General features: G+C 33.5%; 2 long non-coding RNA genes across 3 annotated transcripts in view; one reads left to right on the forward strand and one right to left on the reverse strand.

The window, feature by feature from the left end:
• LOC134759695 (uncharacterized) overlaps window positions 1–23497 on the forward strand; it is a 94037-nt gene extending 70540 nt beyond the window's left edge. Inside the window, exons 4-6 of the long non-coding RNA XR_010136266.1 lie at window positions 13674–13798; window positions 18800–18861; window positions 20161–23497. This is a non-coding gene — a long non-coding RNA (uncharacterized LOC134759695). The remainder of the gene's footprint in view (window positions 1–13673; window positions 13799–18799; window positions 18862–20160) is intronic.
• The window catches only part of LOC112132116 (uncharacterized), a 60496-nt gene that overhangs the window by 19571 nt on the left and 16960 nt on the right, over window positions 1–23965 (reverse strand). The window contains exon 4 of one of the 2 annotated variants that reach the window (XR_008522331.2): window positions 17943–18157. The exons of the other annotated variant lie outside the window; for it this stretch is intronic. This is a non-coding gene — a long non-coding RNA (uncharacterized LOC112132116). Of the gene's footprint in view, window positions 1–17942; window positions 18158–23965 lie in introns of those variants that run through there. 2 annotated transcript variants of the gene reach the window in all.

Consider the following 23965-nt stretch of genomic DNA (forward strand, 5'->3'; position numbering starts at 1 on the left):
CTAGTGCAGCTGAAGACCTGAATTTTTAATTTTATTTAGTTTTAATTGTTTAAAATTTAACTTTAGAAAACTAATACTTAATTCAGCCAATGGAACACTTCGTTTAGAACAACTTGGTTATGTGAATCTGCTTTTCAAATGTAAATTTATGAATCCATATATGGATCAAGTATTCCCAATAAAAATTAGTGTTTAAATGAAGATGTTCTCTAAGTATAAAATATACACCAGATGCTGAAGAAAATGTAAAATAGGTCATTAATAGTTTCTATTATTGATTAGTTATTGAATTGATAATAGGTTAGATACATAGGGATAAATAATATATACAATAAAAATTAATTTTACCTGTTTCTTAATGGAGCTATTGGAAAATTTATCATTACATTTTGGCTCAAGTTATATTTCTATTGTACAGCACTGCTCTAGCTCTTCCTAACAGGATAAATAAGATACTTCATCATCCATTTACCTTAATGTAGTGGATTTTTACGCTTTTTCAAATTGAGCTAAGAAAGTTAAGCTTCTAGTTCGAGTTAAGGTTGGAATTTTTTCTATATGTGCTTTATTGAATGTATTAATTTTCAAATTTGAAGAGAAGGTAGAAATTATAGAATACATTTTCTAACCTAACAAAGAATTATGCAGCAATGCCAATAATATACATTCCTCTATCTTACTGGAGCAAACTCACCGAGAGGAAAATCACAATCTCAAAAAGCAGTTCATTGCACTGTATATAAGAGCTAAGTTTTTGAAATATCCTATTTGTACTTAAGTATTTAACTTTTATTTATTGTTCCTTCAACTTGAGCCAAACTAGGAATTGATTTAATTCCCTTTTTATGTGTTATCTCTTTACTGTAGCTATCATCCTTTCCCACTCTCACTAATGTACAGTAGTGTGGCTAGAGTATCCATGACAGGCAGCAATCCATTCCATCCTAAAATCTTGTTGCACTCTCCCCTCACAAAGTTTGCATGGGCACTCTGATCCTGTGCCCTTGTAAACTTCCCTTTTCAAAGCTCCCATTGTCTGCAAAATACCATTTCTGACTACTGTCACCTTTTCTTTCTTATTGGTAAATAAGAACATTCCTAATCACAAGTCACTCTATAGCTTTTCGAAAATGGCATATTTTTCAAGTTGCTACTATAATATTAATACATTCTAACTGAGTAATATTGATGATTTTTTTATCTGGCTTTGTGGTCTCTAGCATAATCCTTATGATTTACTTTTCTCTATTTTACATTGATGTTTTCCAAAATGTTCTTAAAAATGCCCCCGTCATTTTGGGTATAGCATTTTCCTCTCCAGTGTATATTTCTTCCTCCTCACTGTGGCCCAATATATACTCTTTGTCTTTTACTTTCTTTTTCTTTTTTTTTTTAGGGGAAGGGAGATGTTTTGATTTTGGGTGTTTTTTCAAATTTGCCAATATTCTATAATCATCATAAAAATAATAAAAATACAAGTAAGAAAAAGGAAATAAAGAAAAAGCTTCAATAATCTTACAGTATGAATATAAACATTTTTTGTATTTTAGACTGTAGCAAAATTTTTGTCTTCAGATGCAAATTTGCTTGTATTAAGTTTTAAAAGGACATTTTGCCATTATATAACTTGGTAGCCAGTTTTCTTTAGTAACAAGAAATAGCAACAACCCTAAAAACTAAAACTGATACCTGCCGTATTATTTATTCATTGTAGGACACAATTCAATAATCTAATATACAAAATTTACATGGCTTTCTTAGGCTTTTTTTCTTGCATATAAGTAATATGGTCATAGACATTTCTTTTAATATATTTTAGGCAGTTTTAAAATTATTTCAAGATGAATTATCAAACATAAAATTGGTAATTAAGAGATTTGGGGATTCTTCAGTCTTTGACATTTACTATCAAAATACCCTCCAGAAAAGCTGTACCAATTTCTAATCCAACCATTTGGGTGTTTAGTCACTAAGAGTACATCACATCATTCTTTCACAGCTTTGTAAATCTTATAAACAAATGTTAGCTTGATAGTATTGATTATTAATGATATTGAATATTTTTGTCAAATATTTGTTGACCATATTAAAGAAGTCTATTTTTGGAATTGATTTTTTCATGACTGCATATTTCAGTTAGGGTGTTTGTCTTTTTAACAGATTTTATTCATTAAATATTTGATTGCTAATAATTTTACTGGCTGTAGTTTGAATCCATATGTCATTTATTAATTTAATATTTTGTTGTTAAAGTTTCACGATTTTACTTAGTAAAATCTTTCTTCTTGTTTTCTTTTATAAGTTCTAAATTTATGAAAGACCAGTGAAACAAATTCATAAAGTTACTGTCTTAGTTCATTTGTGTTGCTATAACAGAATATCATAGACTAGGTAATTTAAAAAGAACAGAAATCTATTTTTTCCCTTTTGAAGGATGTAAAGTACAATACTGATGCACTGGCTTTGACGTCTGGTGAGGGCTGCTCTGTTTCAAAGATGGCTCTGTTGCTGCATCCTCCTGAGAGGAGAAACATGGTGTCCTATATGCATGAGGGACAGACGGATAAGCGAGCACTCCTTTCAAACTTGAGCCTCTTGAGCCCATTTTTATTTTTGCAATTGTTAATTTATTAATTTTTACATTTTAATTTTTTATATTGACATAAGAAATTGTATCTCCTGTGTATTACAGGATGTTTTCAGGTATGTATACGTTATGGAATGACTGAGTCTTGCTAATTAACATATGCATTACCTCACATAGCTATTATTTTTATGGTGAGAACACTTTATATCCACTGTCTTAGCATTTTTAAAGAATACCATATTGGTTTTATGCCCTTTCATAAGGTGCTAATATCATTCAGGAGGGCAGAGCCCTGATCATTTAATTATCTCCTAATCACAATTCTCAATACTACTGCATTGGAAATTAAGTTTCAACACGAGTTTTGGAGAGGACACCACCTCTGCTCAAACCATTGCGGTGACCATATTGTATCACACAAGTAATCATCCTGTGCTTGGTAACTTTACTTCAAACTAGAATAAAGAAGGATGTTAAATGAGCATTCTAAAAATCTTTAGCAACATTTTCTTGTCTTCTCAGATGCATTTATTAAAATCAGACCTGCAGTCAAAGTTAATTGTTCATTATTTCTGTTCTCATAATATGGATACTACCATTTGTATATGCTATTACATAGGGCCAAATGTTCCTTATTTGGATGTAATCTGCATTAGGTAATCACAATTAACAATTGGCATTGACGTTTAGGGATTGTTTAAAGTAATTAATATATTTCTGATAATCTCTGCTATAATTACAATAACTAAATGTCTGATTATATATAGTTCTCTTGAAAAACACATGCAATAGATAAAATGCAAACAAAATATAGAACTTATTAATTCTTCCCTGGATCATATCCTTGTTTGCAATGTAAAATAAAAACAAGAATGTCTCTATAAAAATATGTCTGACTACACAATTAAATTGTTCTTTTTAATGTTTCATTATCTAAAAGCCAATTTTGAAAGCTGAAATATTTTTTAAAAACAAAGGTCAAAATTCTGCCAATTACTTAGATATAATACAACTAATTTCTGCCAGTCATTTACTTGATTCTCATAAAGATAACCAATAACTTCTTATTTGTATTTTCTAATATTTAAAATTTGCATTATTACTACTTTCCTTAAGGTCTTCTTATTTCTTGATGTTAATATTAAATGAACCACTGAATGGAAATAAGAAGTAACACACATAGATATAAGGTGAGACTTCAACCAGAGTGATTTATAAAATCTACAGTAGGAGAGTTGTATTGAGAAAAAGTATATAACAATGTTACATTTCATAGAAAGTAGCAGAAAAGTAAGCATTAGGAAAATCTCACTCAATCTAAGACTTTGGACACTTGTCTTACTCTAAATTGGCCACAAACTTCACTCCATAGTGAGAATAATCTTTTAAAAAATACAAATTACATTGCATTACACTTCAAATCCTCCAATCATGTTCTATCTCTTGTATGACACTATCTGAACTCCTTAGCTTTATATATCCAAGGATTTCTTTCATCTGTTCATCTCTCCAACCTCATCCATCAACACTTTCAATTTCATCTTTTTCTTCCATTCTGACAGAATTATATACAACTGTAATTGTGATATGAATCTGTTAATAGCAAAATTCCTTTCCCATTTGCTGACTGAGAAATTCATTTTTCAGGCCCTGCTTGAGAATGTTCTTTTCTGTGAAACCTATCCAGACGTCCCCAGGCCCTAGCAGAATTGATCACACTTTTATGTTTTCCTGCTATGACCTTCCATCTTCATCCCTTTAACTACATTGTGTTTGTCATTTTTTAGTTATATTTGTCTCCAATAATACATTGCATGCTCTTTAAGAGCAGGGACTGTGACCTTATTAATCTTTGTATCTACAACACAGTGCCTGGCATATAGTAAGCATCTAATAAATATTTGTTTAATGAGTAAGTAAAAGGAATAAATAAATAAATAAATTTTTTAGAAAAGAGAAAATAACTGCTCTTAAAGACCTTCGGGAAATTAAATGACTTTTGAAGCAATACAAGTTATATGAATAGCACACACAATTTGGTCTTCAATGTTCCTTTGCCACAAAATTTGATTTAATGTCAAGTGAGCAAAGTAGCTATGGTGGCTTATTTCATTGACTAAGCATTTTGTGGGCCAAGAGTAAGCAGATGTGACCATTTAGGAGGGTATTTATTTTATAGAGGGCATTAGGGCTGTAGAGAAAAGGCTACGAAATCGCTCTTTTCAAAGAATGCAGAAGTGAATTGACAAGGAGTTTAGTAAGTAGCAATTTTGTAGCTGGCTGTGTTCCTCCAATTTGTCATTGTCACTGGAAAAGTTGCCAAACCACAGCTCTATCCCAGGATAAAATTAAATATAATTTGTTTAACTGAAAACACCCAATATTCACAAATGCATAGAGACATATCTCTATCCCACGTTCAAGTACCAGGTCGATTGTATTCAACCAATATATTAACATATGTTTTTATTAGTTGTTCCAATAAAATAGAATTTTTATCACCCTGTATATTCAGCAATACTCTCTAAATATAAGAAAGCACTCCTTCTTTTATTCTACCAAAAAAATCAGAAAAGAATGATATAAATATATATCAAAATAATATTCATATTATAAAACCCACATATGATAATTATGTGAAGAATTACTACTAATATAGTTAACACTTCATATAGAGAGACTTGGATGAAAAGTTATGGCCTCTTAAGTCTGTTTCTTGCTTCCTCTTTTTATCTTTCCTCACTAGTAGCCTTAACTAGGGTAAGTGAAGAACCAAAATGTACTAAAGGCTGAATACCTTGGTTTATCTAATTGTGCTCTTTTTCTGTTGGTTAAAAGCTTTTGTGGTAGAGATAAAGTCCTAGAAAGAGGTATTTTTCCCCTTCTCGTGAATAATTTCAGGTAAAAAGATGTATTTTGAGAGGACTTCTCACTGCCTTTTTGCCAGAAAATGTGAGGAATGACTCTTCTCCTTATCCATGTGATAAATTGCAATGTGGGAAGATAATTTACTGAAATATTAATGTGTATGTATTTTATTCTTACAGTGGTTCTCTTTCCTTCCTCTCAAGAATTTAAATGGGTCCTTTTGGGATTCCTGCCTGGCAGGAGTGGGCTGGTCTGATGAGACTCAGGGATTCATGCTTATGGAGGAAAGGACATTGACAGAAATGGAAATGCCTTGGATTTCTAGAGACAAGGTGGGAACTGAGATCTTCAAATTCTCTGAGCATGGAGACCTATGTGCAGGTCCAGGCCCCTGGTGGGGAGGCATGCCCTGGGAAGTGCAAGAATTTGTTTGCATGGTGCACCCCAGGGGTGGGATCATAATTTTGCGCTCAAGCTCATAATGAAAGTGGCACAGCCCCTTGGATAAGAAAGGTATCAATAGCCTGCTGGTGGGTGAGGGACATATATGTAACTTCAGGAAAGGTAAAGTGCCCCTAAAAATGACTGAGTGTAGATGCTCTGTTGTTCTGATAAAATGAAGTTTCAGTGTCAGATTTCTTTGATTTGATTAAAATAAAGTAATATGATATTTCTTTGTTACCACCCAGTTTGCAGAGTGAGATTTACCCCTGTAAAATGAATTAAATAAGATTATACATATATTAGATAAAGAGATACTGGCTATTAGGAAGACATATGCTTGAGATATCATGGAGTGCTGGGAAGTTTACAATGTGTGTGGGTACGAGAAATTTAAATTCTTACATTGATGCTGTTGAAAATGACTTGATGTCAAGACAACTTTTGGCACACAGCGTTGTCCTTCTATACCTTATCTTCCTATTTCCTATTCCAAAACTTACTTGCATCTGATCTCTGTGAGGTCAGCCCATTCTGAATTCCTAGATTCATATCATTTTCTTTCAAACTACTGCCTTATATTGAGTCAAATGACTTTGTAGATAATTTCTGAAACAACTTAGAATGAGGTCCCAGAAACTGCACCCAGGCACTTTGTCTAGAACTGTCCTGAAGAGGTACGTTGCCTTCTAACAACATCCTTGGGAAAACTGATGGGCAGAATTTTCAGTATGTTCAAAGATTAACATGGACACATTAATATATAAACATATTTAAGTAGCTACCAACAAATCACAAATATGCACATATGATTGTGCCTGTGGATATTGACACACATTGAGAAACCTTAATATATACCAATTAATAAATGATATGTATGTAGATATTTCTCTTAGTGTTGTGATTTGTTAATTTAAACATTTTAAATGATTTATAAAATGCTCTAGTGGTATAAAAATCAAATTTTTAGGATAAAAATGTAGCATCTCACGAAATATAGATTTTGATAACTTCCATTTATCTAACAATGTTTATCTGGCTATGCCCATTTGGAGCACCAGAACTCAGAACTAAAGTGGTTAGTTAGGATTCATTTTGTTGGGGTATCAATATTTCCTTAATATTTCCAGGTGGCTTTTCATTCTAGAGAATGATGGAATTACATAGTAAGAATAATTCAGTTAATTTGGTAAAGATAGCTCCTATCTTATTCAATATTTATCTGTGAAAATCTTACTGCATTCTAGCTGCTGAGCTCAGTGCTGGGGCTTCAGTGGTTAAAGTTACAGATCCTTCTGGCATGAAGTTGGAAGTTTAACAAGAGCTATAAATGTAACTATAATCATAAATGTAATCATAATTATGAATATATGGCAATTATAACTGTGTCTGTAATTATGGCTATAAATATACCTATAATTAGAGCATTTACTATTCAAGATTATTTACAACTACCAATAAAGGGTATACAGAAAATTTTGGTGTCTGTTATCCCTCATCAGGAATTAGTGATAACCCTTAATAACTTAATAAGTTAGCATTCTGGGTAGGGAATATTCTGCTTGAAAAAAGGGTTATTCTCCCACTGATGGGAGACAGTAACTGCATCTTGTTCACATTCTGAGTTTCCATTTCCATATTCTCTGATACATTATTACTGAGCATTAATTTCACTCCTTTGGAAAACTTCAGCCATTATTACCGGTTATTAATGCCTTCATCTTATAGATCCATCAGAGACTAACCATCACCTTAATATGATAAAGCATTCCTGAAATTCATTGACATGTACATGTTACATGGAAAATGAGACTTCTTATTATATACAGGAAGTAGAAGGCAGAGGAACATTATACTCCAGGAAAGAGGCAAGAGTCCAGAGATTTAAGAGTCCAAACTGGGCTTATTGCAGCAGTTTCAGGAAATGAGGATGAATAGAGTGATACAACCAAGGAAGAGCTAACAAGCTTAATATTAATAACTGAGGAGACAAAAGGAATGAGGGTGACAGGGGCTTGAAGGCTTCCAATATAAATGCCTTGATATTTAGAAGAGAGTCATGTCACTTGCACAAATAAGAAATTTGGGAGAACCAATAAATATGTAGAAAACATGAATTTTTTTTTAATATGTTGATGACTTTGATACGTTGATGAGAATTCCAAGTGAAAGTGTCCTTTAAAAAATGAGAAATGTGGGATTAGATTTCATAAGATAAGGTAGAGCTGGAACTTAGTTCCCTGAGGACTTCATTTCAGAAAAGGCATTGAGTGACCTCTCCTTGGGTCCTCTAAATAAGAACTCTAGAATTTACAGTTTCAATCCATTTATATAGCCTAATTTATAATTTTCTTATCTACTTTCCTTAGTAAAACATTCTAATCATATTTTTGAACATAGAAAGAATGAGTTTTAATTTAGTGCTTGGAAAGAACAAGGTACATTGGCCGTTGAATTCCATCTAAAAAGAGCTATAAGAATTGAGAAATTGCATGCTTTGGAGATACTGGAGAAAATTGATTTCTTACGTGCTAAGGCAAAGCGCACATTTTTGCTGAAAACACCCATCACCTTAGCAGCAGAGTGGTAGCAAATGCTTTACTCAGACTCTGAGCACTTTAGCCTCTATCTGCCCTAGACAGTAAAGTTTTCATGAATTTCCTAGGTCCTTGCCAATTCACTTCTCTATTTTAATCAGGTATTTCTACTTTTCTCCGTTTGTGGATTCAGAATTTTTAACTCTTTAATAGTAGGTCTTGGAAATTGTAGGAAAAAAATAGTCTCTAATTTAGAAGACTTTTGTGTTAGCATACAGCTCTGTTCATACTTTGAGGTCTTGTGACTTTTATGTGATTTCTTGTTTATGCTTTGATGCAAATCTGAACATAGTAACTGATCATTTTTCTTCTCTGGCTAGTCTGTGGGATTACTGATTACTGTGATCAGCCTTTGACATATTAGATGCTTATAATAGTGGCTTCTTGATGCTACTTTCTTCACAATTTTGGAAAAATAAAGTTAAATAAAATTAGATATTCCATTGTGTTTCTTCAGCAGCCACATATACATTCTGCATCCCATACCGAGGCTCAGCCAGGTTTCCCATTCACTGTGAGAAAGGCTTTGGCAATAACCTATATCTACTCTGCAGTAGTACTTCTCAAGTTTCTGTAGTGAGGAATCAATTAGTTTACTTTCCAATCAGAGATTCATTCTTTTAAAAAATACCCTGTAGGCCAGGTGCGGTGGCTCACGCCTGTAATCCCAGCACTTTGGGAGGCCAAGGCGGGCGGATCACGAGGTCAGGAGATCGAGACCATCCCGGTTAACACGGTGAAACCCCCTCTCTACTAAAATTACAAAAAATTAGCCAGGCGTGGTGGCGGGTCCCTGTAGTCCCAGCTACTTGGGAAGCTGAGGCAGGAGAATGGTGTGAACCCGGGAGGTGGAGGTTGCAGTGAGCTGAGATGGTGCCACTGTACTCCAGCCTGGTGACAGAACAAGACTCCGTCTCAAAAAAAAAAAAAAAAAACTACCTTATAAAACAGGACAAGTCTAGTAATTACATGTTGGATGTTGTGACTATGTTAGGTTGCCATATATATATTCTATATATTCTATATAGAATATAGAATATATAATATATATTATATATAATATAGAATATATAGACTATAGAATATAGAATATAGAATATATATTCTATAATAATATTATAGTATATTATATAAACTATATATAATATATAATATATAATATATAGTATATCATATCATATATAGTATATATATTATACATACTATAATTATAATATAATATATATTATATTATATATTATATAATATAATATATATTATATTATAATTATATTATATATAACATATAATATTATATATATTCTACATAATATTATATATAGAATATATATTATATATTATACAATATATATAGAATATATATTATATATTATACAATATATATAGAATATATATTATATATTATACAATATATATAGAATATATATTATATATTATACAATATATATAGAATATATATTATATATTATACAATATATATAGAATATATATTATATATTATACAATATATATAGAATATATATTATATATTATACAATATATATAGAATATATATTATATATTATACAATATATATAGAATATATATTATATATTATACAATATATATAGAATATATATTATATATTATACAATATATATAGAATATATATATTTTAAATTACTCTCAATTTTATTCTTATCTCATTTTGCACCAGTAACAAACATTTTTATAGCTACTCAAGTCCATCGGCCAAAATTTTGGTCACACTGCATCTAGAACACATACCAATATTTTGAAGTTCCAGAGCAATCTTGAAAAGTAATTTATTAAAAGGGTACAAATAATAAATCACATCTAAGATCCCTCAAAGCTATAAAGATTGACAGTGTGATTAAATGACATTCTTCAGCCATTTCATTCCTCTCTATAACCCTAATCCCCAATATCTTTAAATAAAATAATATAATAAATTATAATTGCATCTCACACTATTTACAGTGAGCTTACTATGCATCAGGGACCATGATAAGCGATTTGGAGACATTATTGCATTTAATTCTCACATTGACCTTATGAGGGGAGTAATTTTATAGATAAGGACTTGAGGTGCAGGGAGCTTAATTATCTTTTCAAAGTCACACACTTACACCACGACTGATAAAACTAACAAAACATCTGCAATCCAGAAAATAAAAATTAATTAGATTACAGCCTTGTCTGTTTCCCAGCCCAGAGAGTTTACTTTGGGTATTGTACTGAATTTCATAATTCCCAAATCTCCAATAACAAGATATTATAATCCAAATTCCAAGCTCCAGGTTGTCATACCATGGCCTTCTGCATGCTGATTATAGAAGATAGGCCGTGATCAACTCCACAACACAACCTAATGCACAGGACTATAGAAGATGCAAGGGCCACTTGTGTACCTATCAATCATAAACTATCATGGAACAAGTAACAAAACAAAGTAAGATTAATCTCCCTTAGACCTATTCGTAAGATTAATCTCCCTTAGACCTATTCAATTTCCCTTAGGTAGACAGAATTAGATTATGAAATATTTTGGGTAGTCTTCCATTTTCACCATATATTCTCATCTTGCTTAGCAAAATGAGCTGAACACGTTTTCTCTTTCGAGTATTTGATGAAAGGTGAGACCTTTAATTTGGTGAACTTCCTGTTGCAGGAAATATTCAGTATTGTATGAGTGAGACTTTGATTTTTGTTCTGATTCACACACCTCTAATTACAGAGTAAAACTCAGCAGTAGCCTGGACCCCTATGGTAAATAACAAAATTTTAGCAGTAAAATGGAAATGATAAAGACATTTCACTCCTCACATTTTGTCAGGAAATACTGGGAAGATACTCACTGCTAATAAAAATGTGCATATTTGCTAATATTGTTAATATATTGCCTGAATTATCACAGAAACAGAATCACAAAGTTTTATAACTTGGTAACACTGCACCCAGTCTCTTATAGACATTTCACAGAGACAAAGCATTTAAAAGGAGCATTATAGTCAGGTAATTCTAAAAGTTACTTCTGTGTTTGCTTAGGGCACCATAGGGAAATTTCAAACTTAAAATTCATCTAGTCAACTATGTGCATTGTATACGTTTTACAGGTAGATGATATCCTGTATTTATAATAGTTGTTGACAGACTTGCAGCTCACATACAAAAATGAGTGGTAGGGGCCATGCCAACAAATGCCATCAATCTGTGAGACACTGATGCAAAGACATGCAGACGTGCAGTGAGTAGTTGTCAATCTTGGAAAAAAGTATTTTATTACTTCCTTCTGGTGTGTGAGACTAATTAGAGGGTGGTGGTGTGTATGTGATGGCCACTAATGCTCATCAAAACCCAGTTGCCAGGATGTGGAATAGGAACAGAGGTAGATATCACCATGTGTGTAATTGCATATGATTGTTTTATTGTGGTCATTAATGTAGATGCCTCCTTTTCCTCTGTCTTTGTGACAAGCCTGTCTTTCTTCTCTTATTTGCCAACATTTTCTTTTTTAGTATGCTTGGCATCCATTCTGGTGTGGAGCATCACATTTAGTTAGATTTTCAATTACTTCTCACAAAAATGCAAATCATCTTAAAGGAGTCTTTAACATAATATGTTTGCATGTACATGTACATATATAGTACAATCTGATACATAAATCATGTACTATTGAACTATTGTACTGATGAACTGCTGTACTGTTGAAAAGGTCTATGATCTCATGTGGTTATTTAAAAATATATTTATAGATTATTGATACTCTTCTCTTCAAAAGCTGAAGTGTGATTCCCGCTATAAAAATGTAGGTTATCTTTTTTTTTTTTTCTTTTTGAAACGGAGTCTCACTCTGTTGCCCAGGCTGGAGTGCAGTGGTGTGATCTCAGCTCACTGCAAGCTCCACCTCCCAGGTTCACCGTATTCTCCTGCCTCAGCCTCCCGAGTAGCTGGGACTACAGGTGCCCGCCACCACACCTGGCTAATTTTTTTTTTTTTTTTGTATTTTTAGTAGAGACGGGGTTTCACCATGTTAGCCAGGATGGTCTCGATCTCCTGACCTCATGATCCACCTGCCTTGGGCTCCCAAAGTGCTGGGATTACAGGCATGAGCCACCGTGCCCTGCCTGTAGGTTATCTTTTGTAACTCACTCCTAAGGAATAGAATGTGACAGAAGAGTGAGTTGTGATGTCAAAGATTAGGACATAAAATGCACCATGTCGTCCTCCTCACTTTCTTGGAAAATTTGCCAGGTGCCTTATTATGATGACACTCAAACAGTCCCATGGAGAGGTCCAGTAAGCAAGAACCCTACAGCAAAGTACAGAGCAAAGAAATGGAGCCTCAAACTAACAGCCGTCTGGGTTAGCTATCTTGGCAGCAAGTCTTCTAGCACCAGTCAAACCTTCAGATGACGGCAGCCCTGACCAATCACTCAACTAAAACCTCATAAAAGACCCTGAGCCAGACCCACCTATCTAGGCAATTCTTGGATGCCTGACCCTGAAAAACTGAGATCAGTTTGTTTTAAGCTGCTATGTTCTGGGTTAATTTTTCATGCAGCAATAGATAACCAATATGCCCAAGCCTCCTTCATAATTTAATTGGACAGTTTCTGAGTCTATTTCATCCAGGTTGGCTAAGCCATTACTATGCATTTGAATAAACAGCAAGGAGAGATGCACTGTGATGGCAAGTGCCACTTGACATTAAAAATCACTCAGACACATGTCATAGGTTCTGTCTGCAGTGGCAATTTATTTTGTAAATCATTCTACATTCAGCAAGTTCAAGGCATAAATCTAAATGCTAGGCAACTCTTTAATTTAGTTATTGAGTCTTGAACACCTACTATGTATCAATATATATTACAGATACTGGTGATACAAAGATAATGAAACAAACATAATTGATCCCCTGCCTATGATTGTTTAATTAACGGATGTGTAAATCTAGCCACAGTATTTCTGTTTGGGATTATTTGTTGCAAAATACACTTACCATTAAATGTGCAATAACTCCTTAAATTGACAAATTGAAAGATCTTTCTCTCTCTCTTTTCTCTCTGTCTCTCTCTCTCTCTCTGTCTCTCTGTCTCTCTCTCTCTCTCTCTGTGTGTGTGTAAATAATTATTTGTGTTCCGGAGTTGTCTACTCAGTTTGTCATTTCCTGTTTCTAGTGGATGTGATGTTGGGATGGCTCCATTGAAGAAGCAAAAATGATAAAGCAAAATGTTCAAGGCACTAAGAGTCAGATCTCCCACCTCTTCTCCAATTTTGCCTGTGACTAGCCATCTGTCTTTGGGTGAGTCTCAAGTGTTTCTCAAAGTTCTTTATGCAGTAATGCCGTGCCCCCTTTTCTTTGCCCTAAAATTGTTACTTCTGAGTAGGAAAGGGTGCTATTACTCAAAATTCCCACTAGTGTTCTGATTTCACAGCTATGTGCCCATACTCTCTCCATCTTTTTTGTTTCTATTGCAATGTGCAGTTGTTCCTCTCCTCTCCCCTCCTCTATAACACATACGGCGAAAAGTTAACTGATTTGTGCAGATATGCAATCCTCAGTGACCTTACCCAACACCAAAAGTGTTGACATTAATCATAAATTGGATTTCTGACCTTCAGTTTCTTTTTCTTAAAATAGAGTCATGTTCCCATGAGTCAATCAATCACTACAAAAATAAAATATTCATTGTAAATTATTTTTATTCATAGCATTGTGCTACGGCATTATGAAAAATCTTAACTGTAGTTGTGTAAGTCTTTATCTGTAAAATGTAATAGTGCTACTGGTGTCCATCATTTTAAAGTCTGTGCCAGATTTGAATATTACTTTTTACTATTACGTTTACACATTTTTGCATAATTGCCATCGTGTTACAGAAAAAGTATTTTGCGTGCTTTTATCGCATGGCCTGAGACTGTATTTTCCTTATTTTCTATGTCATCTTAACTATGTTTTTAATTAGTTGAATAAAATTTGCGTAGCTTGCATGTAGAAGATGACAACTCTGAACCTAGTGATCCAATTCTCAAAAATAATCAAGGGTTAAAATATAAGGAGACATAACAGGTTGTAAAAAAGAAACCATGAAGTTTATAAGCAGAAAAATGAAAAAAATGACTGTCATAAGCTTTCTCTCTAAGAAAAACCAACAGAGTCTCAAGAGAAACCTACAGTGCAGATAATTGTATGCATGGTAGTTTAGAAAGGGAATAACGAGGCTAGGCTGAGGTTATTTTTCTGTTCTATCAGGCAGATAGAGACTAAGGGAGTAGTCAGTGAACAATGGGTAGGAACCAGCAGGTTTGTAAATTATGCCTGGATGCCTCACAAGCCCGCCTCTGACAGGAAATGACAAATGCTCATTGCTGAGTTACTTATTACTGTGGAAAAATCACTCATTTGTTTGACATTGCTCTCCCACCAAAGGGGCCTTCTGTTGTTATCCCTTTACAATTTAAAAATTTATAGTGAAATTAAATTCTATTACTTATTGTGGCTGTGTACTATCTTAAGCTACCATTAATCACAAAGGCAGAGAATACAAAGGAATGAGTCCAATGCTCTGTCTTTAAGAAACTGAAAAGAAGTAGGAAATCAAATGCACAACTGGAAAGAATAGGGACTAGATAATGGCAAGAACAGAAGAACGCCTATTTTGAGACCTTTTATGTTAACAGTGGTAATAAATTACCCTGTAATTCAGAGTATATGTATTGCATTTGTAATATGTTATTTTGGGAAACAAAGCCAGACTTCATTATGTCATGCTGTGTTATTTCTACAGCTGGTACTATTGTTGGCAAATGTTTTTTGAAAAACCTTAATAAGACAAGGAAAATGCTCCAATTGGTCTCATTACTAAGAAGTGATGTTTTCATTTAGACTTTTCACATAGTCTCCTGATCTCACTTGATTACATTGATATGAACAAATGCTTGGCTTGGAAGAGCCCTTGGTTTCTACAGACCTGGGGTCCACCAATTGCTCTTTCTGTGTTTCATGTGTTCTCTGTGGCACTTCCAAAATATATCCACAGATTCCTTTACACTATTCCCATCACCAGGAGTTATCTGTATCATCTCCCCCTTGAAAATGGGCAAGTTTTGCAATGTTTTTGAGCAACAGAGAATGTCAGCATTGGCAAAGCACCATGTGACTTCTCAGTCTAAGTCGCACAAAGGCACTGCAGGTTCTGCGTTGTTTGCTTGAATACTCACTCTTGAAAAATATTAGCTGCCATGCAAGGAGTTTGACTACATGTTTCTGTTGACATGCTATGAGGAAGCCTAAATTAATTAACACTGAGAGACTACATGGAAATAACACAGATAAAGACTCTAAGACTCCTGGAGGAGAGAGTTTTGCCCAGACGTCCCCAGCTGCTCTATCGTCCCATATATCTTACTCTATTATTGAGTTGGAACTGAATGAGAGAACCAAATTATTACCACCTGGTTCAGCTCTTTCTGAATTCCTGAAGTTAACAGAATAAAACAACGTGGTTTTTTAAGCCAGTTGGTGTGGGGCAATTTGCTATGCAGCAATAGACAATCAGAACATTTTCTGAACCTAAGTGAAATGAAGATGTTTCCTATATGAGAGGATAGGTGAGGGCGGCACTTATGTGTACATGGTTATACCCCAAGCAGTTACTCAGTAAATTGGAGCACTAGCAAATTTTTAAACTATACAAAAGTTTCATAAATAGAGGAAAACATCCAGTCAAAATTCCAGCCTTCTAGTGTAATAGGCATGAAATTATCCACAATACTTGAATTGTCTAAATCAATTTTGATTTGTTTAAATAAAATGAAATCTGTCACAAACCATAAATAACTGGACTGGGAGAGTAGTCCAATCTCACTCAGTCTCTGCTTTCTCCCTGCTTTGGATAATCCCAGAACCACAGAGATAATGCATTGCTCTAAAAACAGTTTCCCTTCTCAATCAGAAAAGGTCCTGAACCTCATTGCCTTGCTGCTGGATACTGTATCTCTTCCTGTGCCTGCCCAACTCTAATGGAGCCGCCACAGCAGAGTTGTAGAACTCTCACTTCCGTTTCTTTCCATTCTTCATGTATCCTCCTTCTCCAAGGTGGCTGCCTCGAGGTAGGGCCCATTGTAGAACCCACAATCTTGATCTTTTTCACAGTGCTGCTAATTTATTTTTTATACTCAATACAACAAATACTCATGTCATTCTCTACTTCCATGACATCTTCTGAGGACTCATGTGGAAGGCCTGTGGCTAACTCTAACTTCAGGCATTAGAAGCCAGAACAGTGAAAAAGCCCCTTTTTAATGGAAACAATTCTAATACCATTCTGTATACTTTCACTTAATAGTTAATAATCATTTTATATTTTAACATTGATTTTATAATTAAAATTTATTCCACTATTGCATTAAATAATTTTTAAAATTTATTGTTTTTATGTCTTAGTATAGAACTATAAAAGCTGGACTATTTTATAGAACTTTTTTTGTGTATTTTGTTGAAAAAAGCAAATATAAAATATTACTGTGATTTTTTGGTGAGATCAAATTACCCAGCATTCAGTAACAGCTATAATTTTTATTCCTGTATGCTAACACATACATTTATGTACAAATACATTTTATGTATACACATGTGTATGTAACTTGCATTCATGTGTATGCAAATCCAGCATTTTGTATGTTACTGACACTACACTATAAACAATGTATGACATCAAAATAATCATAATTTTTTCAGTGAATTGACAATAGAAATAATTGCTATATTTTATTAATCAGTTGTCCAGTTCCTGGGCCAAATTAATTTGGATTTTAAGTGCTATGCAATAGTTTTACCACCAAACAGCTATTAACAATGGCTTAAATAATGTTCTGAAGATTTGATTAATAAATTCATCATTAATAAATAATACTATGCCATTGAAAACTTGAATATAAAGTGTATCGCTTCCCCAAAGCAATCTAAAATGTTAAAAACCAGTTATGATTTGTCCATTGTTAGACAATTTACTCTTCTCTGTGTTAGCCTCAGAGGAAAGATGTGGAAGTAATTGCTTTTTTACTGTTCTTATTCTGACGGATATATGTTTATTCAGTGTGATTTCATGCAAAATGAAGATATCATAAAAAGGACTCTTCTGCTCTGAGTCCCTTTGGAAATCAAGCATTCATAGAAAATATCATTTTTAGACTTAAAGATGTCTTGTTTTCAAGTTCCACATTATGCAAAAATCACTTACTTAGAGTTACAGAATTTATGGGAATGCTGCCTTAAAATTCCATCCTAACAAGAACTGCCTGAAAAAAATTTTGTCTACTGTTCACATAGCCAGCCTCAGTCATGTGCAACTTCACCATGTGTATCTTCACCATGGCTCAGAAGTACTGGTTTCTAGTTAGAACAAAAGAGGAAAGGAATAATGAGACCCAATAACACAAACTTCTTTTGCTAACTCATTATATTTAAATATGATACTGTGCTGTGCATTTCTCTCTCACTGATAAGTTCTTAGGCCCCATACAGTCAAATGAGTTCTGTTGTTCTTTGACTTTCTGATTTTTGCAATAATGTCTGTGATTACTTCTCGTCTGTTCCATTGGGCAATACTCACATCTCTCACTCATGTAAGCAATGGAAATAGGAGTGACTCTGGTTGCTCTGTTGAATCAGGAAAGGATAGAGATGATTTAGTGTAACTTTTATTTTACCAAGAGACAGAAAATAATAACTTACTTAAAGGCAAATGACTAGCTGATGGGCAAGCCAGAGGCACTAGGATTTCAGTTAGGAACACTGCCACCATTTTGATATGTCAAAAATTGGGGAAGGATTATCATTGTCAGGAGCTTCTGCTCCTGCGGTTATTATTTTAGACTTTCAACTACATTTTATTACCTTATCTCACCCTTCCAGTGTGCCAGATTTGAGCTACTACTGATTTTTCATCTCATAGGCTGAACTCTACATTTCCAGATGAAATGTGACTGTGTACTTCAGCAGTGCCTGCTCCTCATCTATTGGGATGTCCTACAAACCACTATTCCTATCACTGATCAGAGGTTGCTTCCTGTTCACTGCATCAACCTCCTGGATTGCTTTTATTCATCTCTAACCACTGACCTCTTTTCTCCTTAATTGTCTCACCTCTGTTTTGACTATTATCTCCAAGTTATTGCCACCTTCTAATCTTTCTGATTACATGTTATGATAATAGATTTTTCAGATCCTAGTACCCAAAACACCAATAACTGGGTTTCAACTCATCAAGGTGATGGTCTTGTTTATGCTTATTTTTAACAGAGTAAGTGGACTTGCTTTCATCAGACTGGTACATCTTTCTAAGTTCTATAAGTTTCGTCATGGTAAGCCACATTTTTCCCTTTGGTACCTTCATTTATTTACCTTATAATATAGAGTCAAACCTTTGCCATGCTTTTTAAACACTGGACTAATACAGTATGCCATTTAAAATCTTCTCTTTATATGGTTAGTATATATCACTCCATTATTCATGTTAGTTGAAAAGTGTAGTGCTATGTTCTGGTAACTGTTATTTATTATTTGCTTTATACTAATATGTATAAAGACTGGGTATACACATGAACAATGGTCAGGGTATAAATAAAAATAGAAGTCTGACTCACAACCTGCAGCAATCAGCCAAGAAAGCCAACCTACTATCTGTTGCAACCACTCTAGGAAGTCAAACAATACCCCCTGTAGCTAAGTATAATTAAAATAGCTTGCTTCCACCAGGAAGTATAACGAGAATTTTTTTTTCTGTATTTCTAATGCTCTATTTCTAAAAGTTTTTGATTAATTTTTCCTTGGTAGAGAGGATGGAAAACATACCTCCTAAGAGGAAAATATTCAGACTATTATAACTATATTAATTTTGTATTCTTACACATTGTAAAGACCATGTGATTCCATTTTAAGCAATTGGCTCAAACTGACCAGAACTTGATTGATAACTGATGGCTTTCCTATTCTTTGCAGCTGCTTCCCACTTAGGACGAACTGGAGAAAGCAAAATAATGCACTCTTAATCGCATATCCTTCCCCACTTCTAGTTAGACCACCTCCAGCATTCCTATGCCAACAGCCTCCGAAAAGGGCACACCTAAAACCTTCTGTTTTTTTCTACTACAAAGCTTTCCCAGCCCTCAGTCTGCCTAAGTCTCTGTAAAATGCAAGTGATGATAACTGTTTCTCTTGCTATAGTAAACTCTAAAAAAAAAAAAAACTGCCTTTGCTTGTTCTCATTTGGGTGGTCTCCATCTATTTCCACAGTTAGAGCCATATTGTGAGTTAGAGCCATATTGTGACATATTTTAAGACAAGAAAAGGGTTAAGGGTAGTCTTTCTCTGATAGATCCAAGATGATGCTCCTTGGAGATGCCTTGAAAACCCAGGAAGCTCCCTTTGACTAGAATCACCACGATGGGTAGCAGGCATGAATTGGTTACATAAGAACCGGTTGATATACAGGTTTCCTTGGTCACCGCTGATGTCTTACAATCTCTTTGAGCCTAATTTGCCTCATCCGAAAAGAGGAAGATAAATCTATCTCATGAGTCAGTTGATTGGAATAAATAAAGAAATGAATACAAAGTAACTATGATGGTGTTTCTAAATGCTCCTTTCTTTTATCCTTTAAGGGCATCTAACATTCATTATCAAAGAAAAGTTGTGGTGGACTGTCATTTCCCCAGAGGTCATTTTTCTGGTTGAGGATGAGGTCTGTATATTTATTCTTGCTCTCTTTTATTCTTAATATATTAGTTAATTAATTTAATTTAATTTCAGTGAATGCTTATTATATACAAGATTCTTACTTAGATACTGGGGCCATGGAAGAAGACAAGCATGGGTCCTGCCATCTTACAATGCAAATTTAGGAAAACAAGTGATACACACAAAGTGATATGAACAGATAGAAGGGGAAATTCAAGAAGCTGTAAGACTGTTTAGAAGTAACATTTAGTTCAAAATTGCACACTGATAGCATATGTCCAAATATGATTGAAAGAACCATATTATTGCTGGAAAATAAAAAAAATCATTATCGTACAAAGAAGTTTAGGAATTGAATGATTACTAAACAATAGAAAATAGATGGGATGAAAGTGGTAGAATTATCAAAGAAAACAAGCCAAAGAGAATAGATACTAATAGATACTGAGCACTATGTACAATGTATTGTCACTTAATGCTTAATGAAGTAGATATAATTTTTTTAACTTAGTCTTTTAAATAAGTCAACAGTTCCATAATAACATGTCTGAAGTCACACAACAGAAGTGGAGAAGCTGTGCTAGCAAACCAAGTAGCTTGGCTCCACAGCCCATGCTCCTAACCAGCGAATTTTGCTGGCTCCTGAGGTAAATGAAAGCAAAAATGTAAACAATTATACTCCATGGAAAAATGCAGATTTCAAATTCTGCAAACAAAAGGAGGAGGAGTTTCTTTCAAGGTTTCTACTTTGGCAATTCAGTAGGTAATTGTGCCAGTTAATAAGATAAAATCTCTGGAAGACATATGTGGATTTTGGTGGGGTGGTTTCTTGGTTTTGTTTTTGTTCTTGATCAGGAAGAGACTCTAGGGTGTTTTGGCCAACGACTACAAAATTGAAATAATAATAATTTAATAATGTATAGTTTTTATTATAGTAAATATATAATCTTTGAGCTAATTATAATAACTATTGCTGTTACATTATTTATAATATGGAAAAGCTTAGTGGAGGCTATTTAAGGAAGGGCTTATCGCTATATCTAGGATAGTTTATAAGAAAAGAAGATACAGGTTTAAAAGTATTATTTATTTTACTAACACTTTAGTGAATAATCAAAATGTTGTTTCTTCTGTAAATTATGTTAGATTCTATTGTATTACCTTTGTGATATACATAGTACCTGGAATACAGTAATTGCACAATAGAACACTTAAACAATAAATACATTTACTATAATATATATTCATTTAAAGAATATGTAAGTAGAGACCAGAAGTCAGATTTTCTAGATTCTGTTGTGTGTGTTCTCTCTGTCTCTTTCCTGAAACAGGAGATGAAATACAGCACTGGTTAAAAAACTCAAAAAAAACAACAAAAAAAACACCTCTACCATCACCAAATGAACCATGTTTCTAAATTATTAGCGCAATATGAGCTGTTTAACCTTTATTAAAGTTACTGAAACTTCGCAGTAATACTTTTTTAAAAATATTGAGTAACTTTTGAAGAATTCAAAGATTTGGGGCTTTGACATCTGTACGTGTGTATGTGTGTGTGTGTGAGAGAGAGAGAGAGACACACACACACACACACACAAACACATACTCAAACTTACATCCTCTTGACATTTTCAAATGTCATTTTGATATATTAAATGCTATTATACAATGATAAAAAGTCTGCTCCCCACCCCCAGGAAATGTACTTCAGGGAGGCTGAATAACATTTTGGCTGAAAATACTCAAGATGAGCCAAGTATAATGAAAATAGCTTGAAACTAGCAGGAAGTGTGACAGAGAATTCCTTTGCTGTGTTTCCAATGCTCTATTTTATTTTAAATTGGCTATTTTTTTCCTTTGGCAGAGAGGATGGAAAACATACCTCTAAGAAGAAAATATTCAGACTGTTATAACTATATTAATTTTGTTTTCGTATACATTGTGAAGACCATGTGATTCAATTTTAAATAACCTGAAGGAAAAAACAAGTTGTATTAAGATTCTCAGTTTCTTGAGCAATGCATTTATATGGTTTTAGCTTTTTGAAATGTTATGTAAGTAATGCTTCAAATCATCTCCCTTTCCCCCCTGCCAGTGTTTTAGAATATCCTAAGTTGATGCTAAATTATTAAGATATTTAAGAAGTCTTCATTCTTTCCACAAATTTTCACAGGTAATATAATTTTTCCCTGTCCCAGATGAAAAGCAAATCAAAAACATGTTATTTTCATATTATCTTTAACCAATATCTTTAATTGAGGGAGTAATGAAAATGAAGTAGTGAGAATGAAGTAGTTATACAAGAAAATGACAAATAAGAGTGTTGTCATTCAGGCTTTATCACAAAGACAGCCAGTCCTAAGTCTTTGCCTCCCACTTATGATAGTTCATTACCTGATATGGGTCCCAGTGTAGGTAGAGGTAATTTTTAAGACAACTATATTTAAAGGGAATATTAAAGGGGTCTAAATGTTGTCAGTGTAGCTACATTTCACTTGAAGTGGTAAATATTCAAACTTCTATCTTCTGTTTTTTGTCATCATCTTTGTTATACCCTACAGAGAAAACATTGCTTTGATTTGAAATTGGAAAAGAAAGAAAAATGTAATGCTAACCATACTTTTGGGCTATCAAGGACCATTAAAGCTATCAGTGACAAAACTATGTAAGTGCAAACATTGAGGTATTTAGTAGCCACATCCCATCAACTGCCAAATTTGGTTAATTTGATAGGTATGAGGTCACACAGGGATGTCAATTACCAGTCACCATCTGTCTGATTTACTTTCTGGAAAATGGAAATCTGTCTATATCATATAAGCCCAATTATAGAGAAGTTTCCTAATAAACCCACAGTAAAGAAAAAAAAATGACTGAATTAATATATATGTGAATAAAAATAGTGAAGACTTCCATTCAACGAAGCAGAGCACTGAAAACGTTAACTAGCAGGGCCTTAGTATACTTATTCTTTTACTGCTTTTCTTACAAATGCAGATCAATACAAGAAAAAGGAATATATTCAGTTCTTACCAAAAACGCACGCGCGCACGCACACACACGACAAAACAAACAACAACAACAAAAAACAGAACAAAACAACTGCAGCAACAAAAGGCACCATGTTACATAAACCAATTTGGAAATAGGCAGTTTAAATTTTATTTTATTTTAATGCCACAGTATCTTCAGTTAAGCTGATCAAATGATAAATGGAGTTAAACACAGTTGGTTTACAGTGTGTTAAAATATTCCTCTAGTTTGAAAGAAATACATACTCAGAAAATATTTGAGTTTGATATCTGTCTTTTTAGTCATTTTTCTCCCATTTGGTATATATAATTGGATATATATTATGATCATTTCCCTAAAGGTTAAAAGTTTATATCTAATATATTATATATTTTTGCCAATATGATTTTTAGTGATCACATAATACAGATTTGTCTAAAAATACTTCAGAAAATTTACCATTTCCCATTAACTTATAGTATCTTTCTGTAATGTTAACATATAACCATAAAAATACATCAAATCTAAGAAATTAACATTATGAAACTAATAAGTAAACTAGACTTTCTTTGAATTTTACAGTTTTTTCCATTAATATTGTTCTTCTGTTTCAGGATTCAATTTGGTATTTCACACTGCATTTACTTCTATGCCTCTTTAGTCTCCTACCTGAGACAGCTTCTCAGTTTTCCCTTTTATGATTTAGACACTTTTGAA

Source organism: Pongo abelii, chromosome 12 (assembly GCF_028885655.2).
Source record: "Pongo abelii isolate AG06213 chromosome 12, NHGRI_mPonAbe1-v2.0_pri, whole genome shotgun sequence".
NCBI lineage: Eukaryota > Metazoa > Chordata > Mammalia > Primates > Hominidae > Pongo > Pongo abelii.